This window comes from Ischnura elegans, chromosome 12, assembly GCF_921293095.1.
Source record: "Ischnura elegans chromosome 12, ioIscEleg1.1, whole genome shotgun sequence".
Lineage (NCBI taxonomy): Eukaryota > Metazoa > Arthropoda > Insecta > Odonata > Coenagrionidae > Ischnura > Ischnura elegans.
In genome coordinates, this window is record NC_060257.1 from 30,034,203 (window position 1) to 30,047,700 (window position 13,498).

General features: G+C 37.2%; 1 protein-coding gene and 1 non-coding gene across 5 annotated transcripts in view; both read left to right on the top strand.

Annotated features, from left to right (window-relative positions):
* LOC124169663 (neogenin) overlaps nucleotides 1–13,498 on the top strand; it is a 354,395-nt gene that overhangs the window by 224,479 nt on the left and 116,418 nt on the right. The window lies entirely within an intron of this gene.
* Trnad-guc lies at nucleotides 6,951–7,022 on the top strand. The gene has a single exon. It is a non-coding gene; the product is annotated as a tRNA-Asp (tRNA).

Below are 13,498 nucleotides of genomic sequence, written 5' to 3' on the forward strand. Positions count from 1 at the left end.
CGTTATAGAATTTCCTTTTTACTGGTAAACGGCTAAAATCCTAACACCCCTGGCCAAACGCTCATTGGGTGCGGCTTGTGGCGTAGTGTATGGATGTAGATGCAGTGGCGCAGCGAGGGGGGGTTTTGGGGGATAACTCCCCCCCCCCAGTGCTCACAGAAATTTTTAAGTTCAATCTATTTTACCTAATTGGATTATATTGCTTATAGAATAGTTTAAGGATTAATAAAATATCCATCAGAAGGCCGTAAAAATCACCATTTTGAATCATTTATCTTAATTTTTTCCGGCGGAAGGCCTCCGCACCTCCCGCTAACCCTGGCGGGTATGCAATACCCTAAGCCCCCATGTATTAGTTGCGCCTGAAAACCCCCTAGCCTTAATTCGTAGCTGCGCCCCTGTGTAGATGAACCGTGTAGCACCCAATCCAAAAATTTTGCGAGGAGGGAGAAATAAATGCGGTTTGCGGTTTAAGGAATTTTCATAGAGTAGGAATTATTTTTTAATGTTAAAAAGTAGGAAATATTGATTTTTACGACAGCTTATGGTATATTCAGGACGTAATGTTCAGTGTATCTCTCTAAGGTGTAAATAGAAATAGTATTTTTATTTTGTGGCTGACTAGCGGACGCCGCTTTCGTCTTTCTAGTGTTAGAGCATAATTAAACTAAAGCTTTGAGTGAATAACGACAATAGTATGGCGCAATCTCACCCATTTTGAGATTTTTTCTGATAATTGCAATCGCACATTTTCGTCCAATTATAAGTATTTAATGTCCTTTAAATTCCAGAGTACTTAATAAATTGTCGAAAAGGCTGGACACCCAAGGAAAACGTTTTCATGGTAACTGCAAACTGTACCCAAAAGGAATGTTTGCGTTGCCATATCTAAGCAACTAAGGAGTTTATGCCCCATGTTTATGGGCAAAAATGCTTAAAATTTCCTCCCCTACAACCTACTGAAGTATTGCAAATTCCCTCTGAAACACCCTGTGTACTCTGAAAATGTTTAATATACGCTCACCTTGAGTTAGGTGGAAGTTATGCCTTTGTTTTTGTGAGATGCTGTGTAAGTTGAGTGCTGACCACTGAAGGATGAGGTGTGTCTAGTTAGATTTAATAAACGGAGTTTTGTAGGGTATTGAGTTCATCCCAGTCAGGGGTTGGTTTTCCTGTGGTTCTTGATTATAACACTACCTAGAATGAAGCTGAGATGCCTTATTCTGGTATGCTCGATTTCTACTTAATTTATGACAGTCCTCGATCTGCTGGAAGTGCGTTATTGAAACCTTTGCTTAGGTATTTTTTAGGAAAGACATCCGTTTATGAAGTATTCAACTTTATGTGTAATAGAAAGTCTTATTTCCGAGTTATGCTTTACCGAAGTTGTCTCGTCACTCGTGCTTCCTAATGAAAGGGTACTTTTTCCTTAGAAACGGTATAAAATAATCAAATTTGTTTCTAATATGAAATTTAGTCAAAAAGCAAAGAAAGTGATGAAACGATTAGATTTTCGGTGTACAATTTCTTTTTTAGTTGTCATTAATCATAAATGCTTTGCCGGCAGTAGAATTTTTATCGGTTTTGGGATTTAAAACTAATGTAAGGAATAAATGTGAAAGTTTATGTAATAAGAAATTGTTCTAGTTCGTGAAGAAAATTGTTTTTTTTTGCCGGTTTTTATGGACTTAGATTCAGAAATTTTATTCGAACTTCCGTACTCTTTCGTGAAGAAAATAGATGTTTTAGTTTTTTCGATTTCTGTTCGTACGTTGATGTAGAAATTTTATTTCAACTTCTAGTAGTTCGCGAAGAAAATAGATATTTTAGTTTTTTGTCGGGTTTGGGGTTCGTCTCTTCCGCCGCCATACCCGTCCTTGGAATGGGCACCTAGTGTTATTGCTATTAAATAATTTGGAGGTAAAGGCAGATTTTGTTATTGTTTCGTGGAAGCGTGTAAAGAGGGTAAGGTTGCCCATTAGTGAGTTAACAAACAGGGAAGTTATTAAAGGCTAAATGTTCTTGTGTAAGAATGTTCGGTGAAGGAGGTTGAAAAGTTTCATACAGAGAAGGGTCTAATCGAGTGGAGGAAACTGGACCCTTGGGAGGTTAGATTGAGAATCGATTGAGGAGATGCTGGCTCTGGTATTTGGAAAATTCATCGGCTTGTTAAGGGAAGAACCGCTTGGCATGGCATGGACCGGGGGAGAGATTGAGTTCTATTGGATAAATGGACGGAAGAGCAGGTGGATGGAACTAGTAATGAGATGAGGAAAGAATGTCGAAGTTAGATTTCTAAGAAAGCAAGGAGGAGAAAGGAAAAGAAATAAAGCCAAGTCGGGATAGCACGAATCATTATTTTTTTTCCTCGAGAACTTCCTGTGCGAAAAGAAAAGAATGTATGTATGTATGTATGTACCGGTCGGAGTAACTTATCAGGAGAAGAATTTTTTTTTTATTTTGGTCGTTGAAAATTTTCGCGCATGCCTGCCTCAAAACAATGTGTCGTCGTGAATCCGGTGCATGACGTCACGTCACGGTATTGTCTCGACGTTAATGCCCCAGAGTTTCATGCTTGGCTGGACTGATCGAGCCTTTGTTTCTCGATAATAATAGTTTTCAATATTGCGATGGAAGAGAATGAGCCGTAGCGTCTTGTTCTTCGAAATCTCTGGTCCCTGGTATCTGCTTTTGTGTGCCCCAAAAAGATACCGTTCGTTGATATTACATGCTAAGAACTGCCCTTGTCTCTTCCAAAATATTACACGTTTTCATGATTTCCAGCTTTGCCGCTATTCATGCTTTTTTTCTCAATTAGTTCTTTTTCTAGCGGGAATTACTAGATTTTTTGTCAAATATTTTAAATGAGATGTTGTGCGAAATACGAGATTATTATTAAAGTACTCTCCTTCGAAATCATGGTCCATGGGATGTGCTTTTGTGTGATCCAGAAAAATGCCTTTCATTGGTATTACAGGCCAAGATCTGCCCTTGTCTCTTTCAAAATGTTTTATGTTTTCATTATATGCAATCGCGACACTATTAATTCTTTTTTTGCTCCATAAGTTCTTTATATAACTGGAATCACAAATTATTTGTTATCAAATATTTTAAATTCGACATTGATCTAGATTATTATGAAAGTATTACTCCAATTAAGGTAGGTTTGCATGGAGTATTTAAGAAGTGTTCTGGCTGTGTTCCCTCCCTCCATAGGCTTCCCTCTGCAATTCATAATAAGGCCTACTCATTTTCATTCCATCTAAAAATCCCATTCTCTTCTTCCCTCTCCCTCATTTACCCAACATTCTTCCCTCTAACACTATTTTCAACATCTCCTCTCCACTCAGTACTGGCTCCATCTAATACCTTCTGTTTCTTCCGTATATCATCTAGAAGCTGCCCCTATTCACCCACCATGCCCAGCACTTCGTCGTTCCTTCATATAGATATGGGTAGATATTTAATCCCTAATACAATTCCTCTTTTGCCGTAAAAATGTCGCAAGGAAGGCTATTCATGGGGAATATTATTTTGGGAATATAAGGGAATGGGAGGATTCGGATCGTTTCGAAAGAAATCTACACGTCGTGCAATTTAAAAAATGTTTGAATTATTCAATCTCTTCCACACGAAAGTAATAACATTATGCCTAATGATCTCCCGAAAAATGGGAGGCTAACAAATTCGTATTCAGGCATATTTAATTTTAAACTCATTGCACTGATTGCAGATTTCAATTTATTTCCAAAATTTGTCCTAAAGGAAAATTGCACTAACTTGAAACATTGAAACGCACTAGTGGAAAGTACTTATTTAAAATACGTATCCGTATGGCTAAAAGCATTACTTGAGTCATAAGTGAAAATTTAATAAAAATCCCTATGGTGACCGGAGCCATGTATCATTGTGAAAACAGACTGATTTGCCTTGAGTGCGTGCCATTATAATTTTTCTCGCTTTTATTTTTGCAACGAGAGTTTTGTAAGATTTTGCCAGTTGAAGATTTCTACCATCTTCGTCAATGATTTCCGTTGATGTTATGTAGTTTCGCAATTGCATGTTAATAAGCATTAATAACTTGAAAATAGCGCGGCATGCAATTTATTTGATTGGAAAGTATTGCTACCTATTTAGGTGCGCCATAGCATTCTTTTTAAACTTTTAAATTTTGAAGCAATAAAGTTTTCATACCGGTTCAATTTCTTTTTTCTCGAAAATGACTATAAATATTCTTATCAACCCTAAGTAAAGAAAGGCTGTAAAACGGGCGATGAAGAGTAACTACTCTATAATATTCCCTTAGGTTTTGTGCGCACATTTTCTCGGAAATTGAAATGATAATATGCCAGTTCAACTGAAACAGTGTTGCACTCGTATTTTCTGGAATTATGACAATGAAAAACATTGATTCATCTTACTCCTTGATTTCTAATTTTATAACTGCTGAATGTCATCGTGAATAATGGTGATGTTTTTTTTTGTTTGCTAAGTGCTATTAAACCTTATCTTACGCCGATATCGTTTCGTTGATTAAATTTGAAAAATAAGGCGTGGAATGGATGGGAGGTAGGGAATAAATTCAGAATTTTTCCATCCAGTAAAATCCCTCATTTTTCCATGAGACTAAAAGCTTCGCATCCAAATTCTCCGTGAAGGTAACGCGAGTGAAAGGAATCACCCAATATTTTTACGAGTGCGCTTACGATGTTGCTAATAGAAGTCAGAACGCATCCATTAAATTGAAATGTCGCTGCTTTCGTCCAAAAATTCCTGGAAAAGTGTATTTGGTTCGTCATTAGTCGAAAAGAAATCTGAATATTCTGTGGTGCAAACGAGTTCTTTTTTTATATGCTTTGCGTATCATTTGCGAAAGCTGTATATTTAAAAAAAATACTTTTCGCAGAGGGAGAGGTAAAAATCCAGGGTTTGTTTTGAGTCATAGAGTTGCTGCGGTGTGTTCTCTTTCCTTGATATTTCGGTACACACAAGAAAGGTGTGCAGTTTGATGTTCTTTTTTTTTGTTTGTTCGTCAAATGGGTCGTCGTACTCCTGTAACTGCGGGAAGCCGCCTTATTTTTTTTTCTTTCCTTCTTTTGTTTTCATTTTCCGTGGCTTCGCGGTCGAATATGACCACGCCATCATTCTTGTCCTCTCTCTCCTTCTAATGTCAGTCCGGCCAAAATAAAAAGCGTACGAGGGGAAAATAATCAATGCAGCCATTGTCGTCCGCAGTCCTATCTGTCCATTTTTAAACACGGGCGCGCCGTGCTCTTCGGCTTTTCCGTATCTCCGTCCGACATTTTCATACCCTTCGCATTTCTCTTTCCCTGCATGTATGTGTGTATCATTCCTTCCATGCCCATCCTACCATACCCCCCCCCCCTCCTCCACCTTTTTTTTCTCTTTACGCTTCGCTGCTTGTGCGATCTGTGGAAAAGCGGAGAGGTGACCCCTTGTCATAGGTGTACCACAGTTGGGTATTCCTTTTTTTGGCTCACCTTACAGTGCGCTGTTCTGCAGAGAGAACGTTGAAAGCTGTTATCATCGTCTTGCACATTCGCTTGGCTCCAAGAGAAAAAATCACTGTTAAATACTTCAGGTTAAAATTTTCGGGTTAGAGTTAAACACTTGATATCGTAAAACCTCAGAGTTAACATGTGCCAGGGGGATAATTCCATATTGTAATGGGACCAGGTTTGAAATGGAAAAATCCACTTTGGGTATTGTAAGCATAATACGATGATAGAGTTTGTTTTCCTTTTATTCGATATTGTTGGAAGTTTTAATTTAATTTATTTTAATGCTTACGAAATGGCGGCGAGGTAAAGTCTTCACCTGCCAAACAAGAGACGTGTTCAGTGTTGACCTCTGCTTTTGGTGACTGCTCAGCACCCTTAGACATGTTTACTCTTTGCATGAGAGCACTAGTACGGAGGGTTAGTATTTGCCCCCTCATTCTATCATGTGCGTAAACAAATATGCCTTCCCACCTTTTTTTCGCCTTACGCCGTGCTGCTAGCGCGTTCTGTGGAAATGTAGAGAGTTGACCCCTTGTCATAGGCGTACCACTCGTAGATTTTCCTTTTTCGCTTCGCCACACAGAGTGCTGTTGTACATCGAGGACAGAGGACGTTGAAAGCCGTAGACAAGGAGACTACATTTCATCCCAAAGAAGGTTGATTTCTGTTGAAACTTGGGTCGCTTTTTAATCGGTTTCAACTAACGTCCGCAGCGCGGTGTTGAGTGCTGCGCTATCCACTTTTTTCCAATATTTTGCAATAGTTTTTAATTTCTAGCATGAATAGCTTTCTATTTACTGCCTACTTGCTTTTCTGCCGGAGTGATAAAGAAATTTCCACATTCATAACGGCTTACTTTGTTAATCCCAAGCTTCTTAGTATTTTTGCTGATTTCGGGTTTTCCCATCAATAGCATTTAATGGGTAAAGAGTAGCTTATTGTTGAAGTGACAGTGATGGAAATAAAGGATGGGCAACGAGCCAAAATCTTCCGTGATATACAAACGTCAACTAAAACGCTCCTTCGTTTACTTGACCTTTGTGGAATTTGAGTCCCAACATCATCCCGGATCTCTTACTTCTTATGTAAACTTATTATTAATTTTTTGTAGTAATTTGGGAATTAAAATATGCAATACTTATACAGGTGATGGCGAATGATATGCGTAAAAGGCAACCGTGTGATTTCCAAGAATTGAGCTGAATTTTGTTCCTAATGACCTTCGGATAGAAGAATTGATAGGCCGTATATGTTCGTTTGCACCATCCTATGCGAGATTTTTTGAAGTGAAAACTTCTTTAGCGGCGTTAAGCACTTTTGCGGGATGGGGAAAAAGCATAGAATTCGCGTGAGCGTTACTGACCCCTCACCGCGATCGCTACTGCGAGATATACATTTCGCTCTTAAAATTCGTCTCTTAGTATCACATCCTCGGTAGTATAGTGGTCAGTATCCCCGCCTGTCACGCGGGAGACCGGGGTTCGATTCCCCGCCGGGGAGGATTTTTTTCTCAATCTCATACAATTAAAAAAGTTTTACAATGGATATTTCAACTACACAGGCTGACTAGCTACAGCGAGATATACATATGTATAGTGTGTATATAGTGTATACAATGGTATAGGTTGCGTCACCGCTGTACTTTTACATACTGAATACTGGCATCTGTCTGCTTCTATACTGTACGTATGTACTTTTTCTATACAGTGCGTATTATTTTGTATACTGTTAATAGAGATTAATATATACACTTTGTTAATATATAGACTGTTAAAGTCTTTTTGTTTTAAAAATATTAAAATTGAAAAGAAAAATCTATAGTGTATACTGTATAAGTTCATTAAATATAAAGAGCTCGTGCATGAACGTGCAGAAGAGTGTACACGCTATAAAAATACAGGTCAGTACAATTTAAGGCAGTTTCTTATATGTGCATAGTGAACAATTTTAGGTTTAAAGCATATTAAATAAAAGAAATAAAAGCATATTCTATTTTAATATATAAATGATGTTACTTTCTATTCATACACATCGGATTTTTAATATATATTTAATAATAAACAGTTTGCTGAAAAAAATAATTTCAATTTTAGTTGAAAAATGAGTATTTCTGGAAAAATTAGTTCTTTAATAATATAAAATCTATATAAAAAATAAATGGATAATAATTGTTTCAGATTTCACTTTTGTCGGCCAGTCCCACGACTGCCCCGTTTTTTTTTAAATATTAATTTCGGAATTAAAACAAGGAGAAGTAATCCAACAGATGAAAAATGTTATGGGTATTTAGCAATCGTGTGATTTTCAAGAATTGAGCTGAATTTGGTAACGTTTGATCATCAGTTAAAATAGTATATAGGTCGTATCTGTTAATTTACATGATGCTATTCGAGCTTGTTGATTTCCCTAGATAAGCGCGTACTTTTTTACGATATATCTCCCCAACCGCGAGCATGAAATAGCCTAGCCTCAGGAAGCCCGTTCCGTTTACTCCTACTTTGAGGTTTTATCCTTTGCCGTTGATTTGGGTCTGTTGGCGAATGTGCTTATGTGGGTAGAGGCAAAAACACACACCGGCACCCCTTGAGAGACGGTCAGGGAGGAAAAAGAAGAAGGATTGACAAAAGGACTTTCGGGGTCAGTACCTCTGAGAAATATGGTTGCAACCCTCACCTCGCCAGTTCTTTTAAAAAAGAAGACAGATCACGCAGGCTGCGTTTACTCCGTAAGAAAAAATTACCATGCTGCGGTGCATTCCCTCGAACACATTTAAATTTATTGCTAAACTCCCTAGATCTTAGTGTTATCCTTTCACTTCCTGGTTTTGCATGTATGTTTATTCCAGTGTAGCAACTAAATTGGTGCACCTAGTTTAAAGTAGTAAGTACTTTTTTGAATCAGTACGTTATGGCAAGTGTTTTACGCTATAATTTACTGGCATAGTACTTAAAGAGTCAACCAAAATTTTGTTCCACGTTTTCCAAGTTATAGAAATCAAACAAATTAGATATTTTTATTTTATTTTCGGAAATATTGTGGGATTAGAGACATTTTAAGAGTACTGGATTATTGCACGGGGGCTAAGGTGGAAAGAAACATAATTATGAAGTAATCAGACATCTAAAGGTTACTTTATAAAGTCGTGATGAGTAATGACATGCCTAGTGCTGAACATTTTTAAAAAATACGTTGTTCGCATGTCTAAATGTTTCGAATAATGCAATGAAATTATGAACATTTTATTCCATAATTTCTTAATTTCCTTTTGGCCGTTGGGACTATTCAAGATTCTGTCATATGCATTACTTAAAAATTGTGCCACTAAATTAACTTATCAAAGCGATTACATAAAAGAAAAACTTCAATGTCACTGGACACTATTTTATTGTACTTTGTCCCCTATATATAATATTTTTTCCCTTCCCATTCCTTATACATGATATTGCTTCTTCTGCTACAATTCCTTGTTTTTCTATCTATATTAAAGGCGCCAACTCAACACAAAACAGTAAACAATCAAAAAAAAAAACAAAGAACAAATGAACTTCAGAAAATGGAACACTCGAAAATAATGGAAAATTATATAAAAACATTCATAAAAGTGATGTCAGTCATTCCAAGTACATGCATCAAAATCAATGAAACAGGAAATATAGCTCAAGGAAAATTATATTTTCAAAACAAATGTAAAAGTAGCTTTATACGTTTGTAAATCACATACAATAGCTAATTTTAAAAAATGGAAAACATGTTTAAGAATGTATTTGCATTTCATTATTTCGTTGAGCCAATGCTTTTGTCTGTAGTTTTGATCCAATCTGAATTTATTTTTTTTTTAATTCGGATTGGTATCCAGAAGATATTTCCCCGGAATGAAAACGTATAGATACGCTATACGCTACGGTATACGTATTATAAAACTAGCTTTTTCCATTAGTGGACTACGTACTCTACCTAATTTTATAATACAAAAAACATGTTTAAGAATGTATTTGCATTTCATTATTTCGTTGAGCCAATGTTTTGGCCTGTAGTTTGGATCCAACCTGAATTTATTTGAAATTTTTTCGGATTGGAATCCAGAAGAAATTTCCCCGGAATGAAAACGTGTAGGTACGCTATGCTCGAGTTATTTATGCTGCGCGTGGCAGGGCTCGAAAGGTCATATGCCTGAGGGGCTCCTGTGTGTCCTCCTGCCTCCTGCCGCTTCCATCAACATTCCCTAGCGCATTTTCTCCGAGTAGACCTTCGGCCTTGAAGTGGCTTTGCTATTCGGGGATTGTAGTGCCTCCAATCCGTTCCTGGGTGCGGATCGTTAATTTCCGCACCCTTTTGTGCCTGTAGAGGAAGGCGCAGGTCGCCTGCACATTTGAATATTCATGATGGTTACACGTCCCTATCCGATGGAGAGGTTGCAATAATCCTTCCTTTTTTTTCGTTTTCTCTTATAAATCCGCCCGGGTGGAAGATTGTCCCTTGGAGGATCCCCGCTTAGGATTTAAATTTCCAGGCGGGGACAGTCCTTCGTCAGCGGGATCCCCTTGTAATAACATTTGCCTATGAAAGTGTTGCGCTCCACCTTTACCTCGTGGACTAGAGTAACGAACTTTATTATCCCTAGGATTAAAAGTAAAAATCTTCTAGTACCTGAGCGAAAACAAATTTTTATGTGGAGAATCGAAGTTAGAAAAGGGTTTGGAGGAAAATCGCGTTCCTATCGTTTCTATTTCGGGAATAAACCTATTCAATATGCCTTCTCCAGAAGAACAGCGTTCTGGCGCCTCGATGGGTAAAGTGGATTCTATAATTCGGCGCTGCGCTTGCAGTTTTAAAAATGTCATCTTCTGTTTTTTTGTGTTTGGTGAAGTGTCCCATTACTTCGCTGCTATTCATCGCGACATGGTGCTATGAAAATCAATTAAGCTGTGCACGAAGAAGTTGCATCACTTTATCCAATTAGTTCTTGAATTCTTAATACTTTAGTTCATGCACTTATGCTTGTGCCTGAGCGAAAAATAATTTTCGTTCTAGACCATCTTTTTCTTGTGAATCTAAGATAGAGAACGGTGTGGAAGAAAATGACTTTCCTATCGTATCTATTTCTGAACTCAACCTGTACAATCTTCCTTGGCAAAGAAAAAATGCGGCCATTTTTAGGTGCAATGCATGGTAGAATAGAAACCTGGAACTTTAATGAAGCAAACTACGTAGAAGTTACGTCACGTTGTGAATTTCATTCTTTAGTAATTAATTTATAAGTACCTTTAGCGAAAACCAATCATCGTCCTAATTGAGACACTTCTTTGATGAATCCAAGCTGGAAAATGGTGTCTAGAAAATGATGTTTCTATGGTTTCTATTTCGGGACTGAACCTATTCCATGCACCTTTGCTAATGGAAGTGTTCTTAATAAGTTAAATGTGAATGTTTTTATTCTTTTTGATCAGCTCTCAAGAGCAAACATGTCTGCTAATTTCGCTACTTTAATATACACGCAGGAAATGTATTGGCGTTTTCGCCCCCGTTTTAAATTGCCGACGTATTTCGTTAATGAACGGAAAATTTTGTAATGATGATTGAGATTGTTGTCTGTCATATAATTCTAATCGACAAATGGGATTAATCAGCAAACAAATCCAAAGAATTTTTTGTAGTACGTAGTTCAACGTTTAGTTTTCAGTGGGAAAGCATGTATTTACTTTTTCGTATGATAATAAAATCTCTGCAATATATGACACCTTTCATCATTTTTATAGTTTGTAGTATTGTTATAATTTAATTACCGAGTTTCAATGAATAAAAGTGATATTCCGTTGATAGCAAAAGGATTTTTTAATCCAGTGCGCGAAATTACGTGGGAAGTACCCTATTTCGTGCTGTTCCTTGTCCACTTTATCTCTCATTTTTCCTTTTTTTTATATTCTCTGGCTTCCTCAATAGAGCCACGCACGGAAAGAATATAACGGGAATCTGCACATTTAAAAATTCTAATTTCCATATTATAAGAAATGGGAACTCTTCATAAACGTGAGGATATTTACGAAATAAATCAAGACAAATTGTTGTACCATTCTGCTTTGTGAATAATTTAATATTCAGAACGCGTGTGGAAAATGAATGAAATTCTATTTGGAAGGACATACATTTTAATCAGTTTTTTTTTTTATCATCCAATCATCATCAGATGCTACATAAAATGTTCTCGTGCGCTTCACAGTTTTCACGGTTGATGGATTCATGAAAAATTGATTCGCGTTCCGCCTGATGGGCAATATTTTTTGCGCTTTGATGTTCATGGTTGCTGCCTCTTTTCAGCGGCTTCGTCTTTATTAATGAATTATTGCTTCTGATAGCATATTTTTAAGTAGTGGCTGGGTGAGTTATTTGGCATCGAATAATCCATAAATATATGAACCACTTAACAAATTTCTCGGTGATATTAACGCGATAATATTTTACCTAGGCAATTATTTCCGTAGCGAATTGATCCAATTTTTACTGATATATGTAATACTGTATGTAGTGGATGGATGATGGTGAGTTATTGGGTATCTAGTAATCCGTAACTATGTGAAGCACTTCAACGTTCTCGCTAACATAAACGCGATAATATTATACCGAGAAATTTATCTCAATAGTGTATTGATCAAATTTTACTGAAAAATGTAGCATTGTAAGTTGTAGCTGGGTATTAGTGAGTCATTTGGCATCTAATAATCCATTAATATTGGAAGCAATTACAAATTTCTCGCTACTATTAACGCGATAAAATTATACCCAGGCAATTACTTCCGTTGTGAATTGATCAAATTTCACTCATTAATGTAATGCTGTAAGTAGTGACTGGATGATAGTGAGTTATTTGGCATCGAATAATTCATAAATATTTGCAGCACTTACAAATTTCTCGCTGATATTAACTCAATAATATTTTATCCAGGCAATTATTTCCGTTTTGAATTGATAAAATTTTACTCATAAATGTGATAAGAACCATTGTCTTCTTTAAACTTCATTTTTTTTCTATGCAGATGACTATTGCCGTAGTTATAAATATTTTTCATTTTATGCCTGCTTCATTTTTTCTGTTTATTTCAAAGTATATTTAGGATGAAGGAAAGTTAAAGTCTTCTTTTCTCTTAGACTCTAAGTATTGATTCTTATGGGATTATCAATGTTTTGGTCAAAGTGGGCGTGGTTAATCCTACCCAAGCACCCCCATTCCTACCACACTGCGCTCAACGCTCGGAACCAGTGGTGCCCCCTCCAATATATTACAACCTTCTTTTTGCAATCCACTTTGACGTCACCCAGGTTTCGTGGTTACCGAAAACCTGACAAAAATGGCATCCTAACGATTACCCAGCCTCGCTACAGCAGTGATCTTGGCCCAGCAGACTTTTTTCTCTTCCCCGAAGTGAAAATCGCTCTCAATGGTTGGCAACACGGGACCCTGGGTGCTGTCGAAGTGGCTTGCTGTGAAGGATGTGTCGGTTGTTCACTTCCTGGGAGCGCACGAATGGAGGAAAACTCGCCTGAAGAAGTGTGATGCAGAAGTAGTATACTTTGGAGACTACTGAAGTTGCATTGCGATATCTGAAATGAATTCCTTTAAATTAATTTATCCTCATCACATAAAATACACACTCTGTTCTTTCGGGTTTATAAAAATGGTTGTTTCAGATATGGTGGAGCCGTTCAACATTGAATGGAAGAAATTTTTCTGGTTCCACTTAAAAACTTTATTAACCACGTTACGCGTCGCGTTTGGATGTGAGTTAATATTCAAGTGTGTGAGATTGATGTGACAACATCGCAACTCGTCGAGTAGTGTAGTTGACGAAGTTTTTAAGTGGAACCTGCAAAATTTCTTTCTTACATTATGTATTTCATACGCATCGCCATGGCTTGTGTCCCAACCGCATCTTGAGACGGTTTGCCTCATAGTACTGGGTATGTCAAAATGAATAACGTGG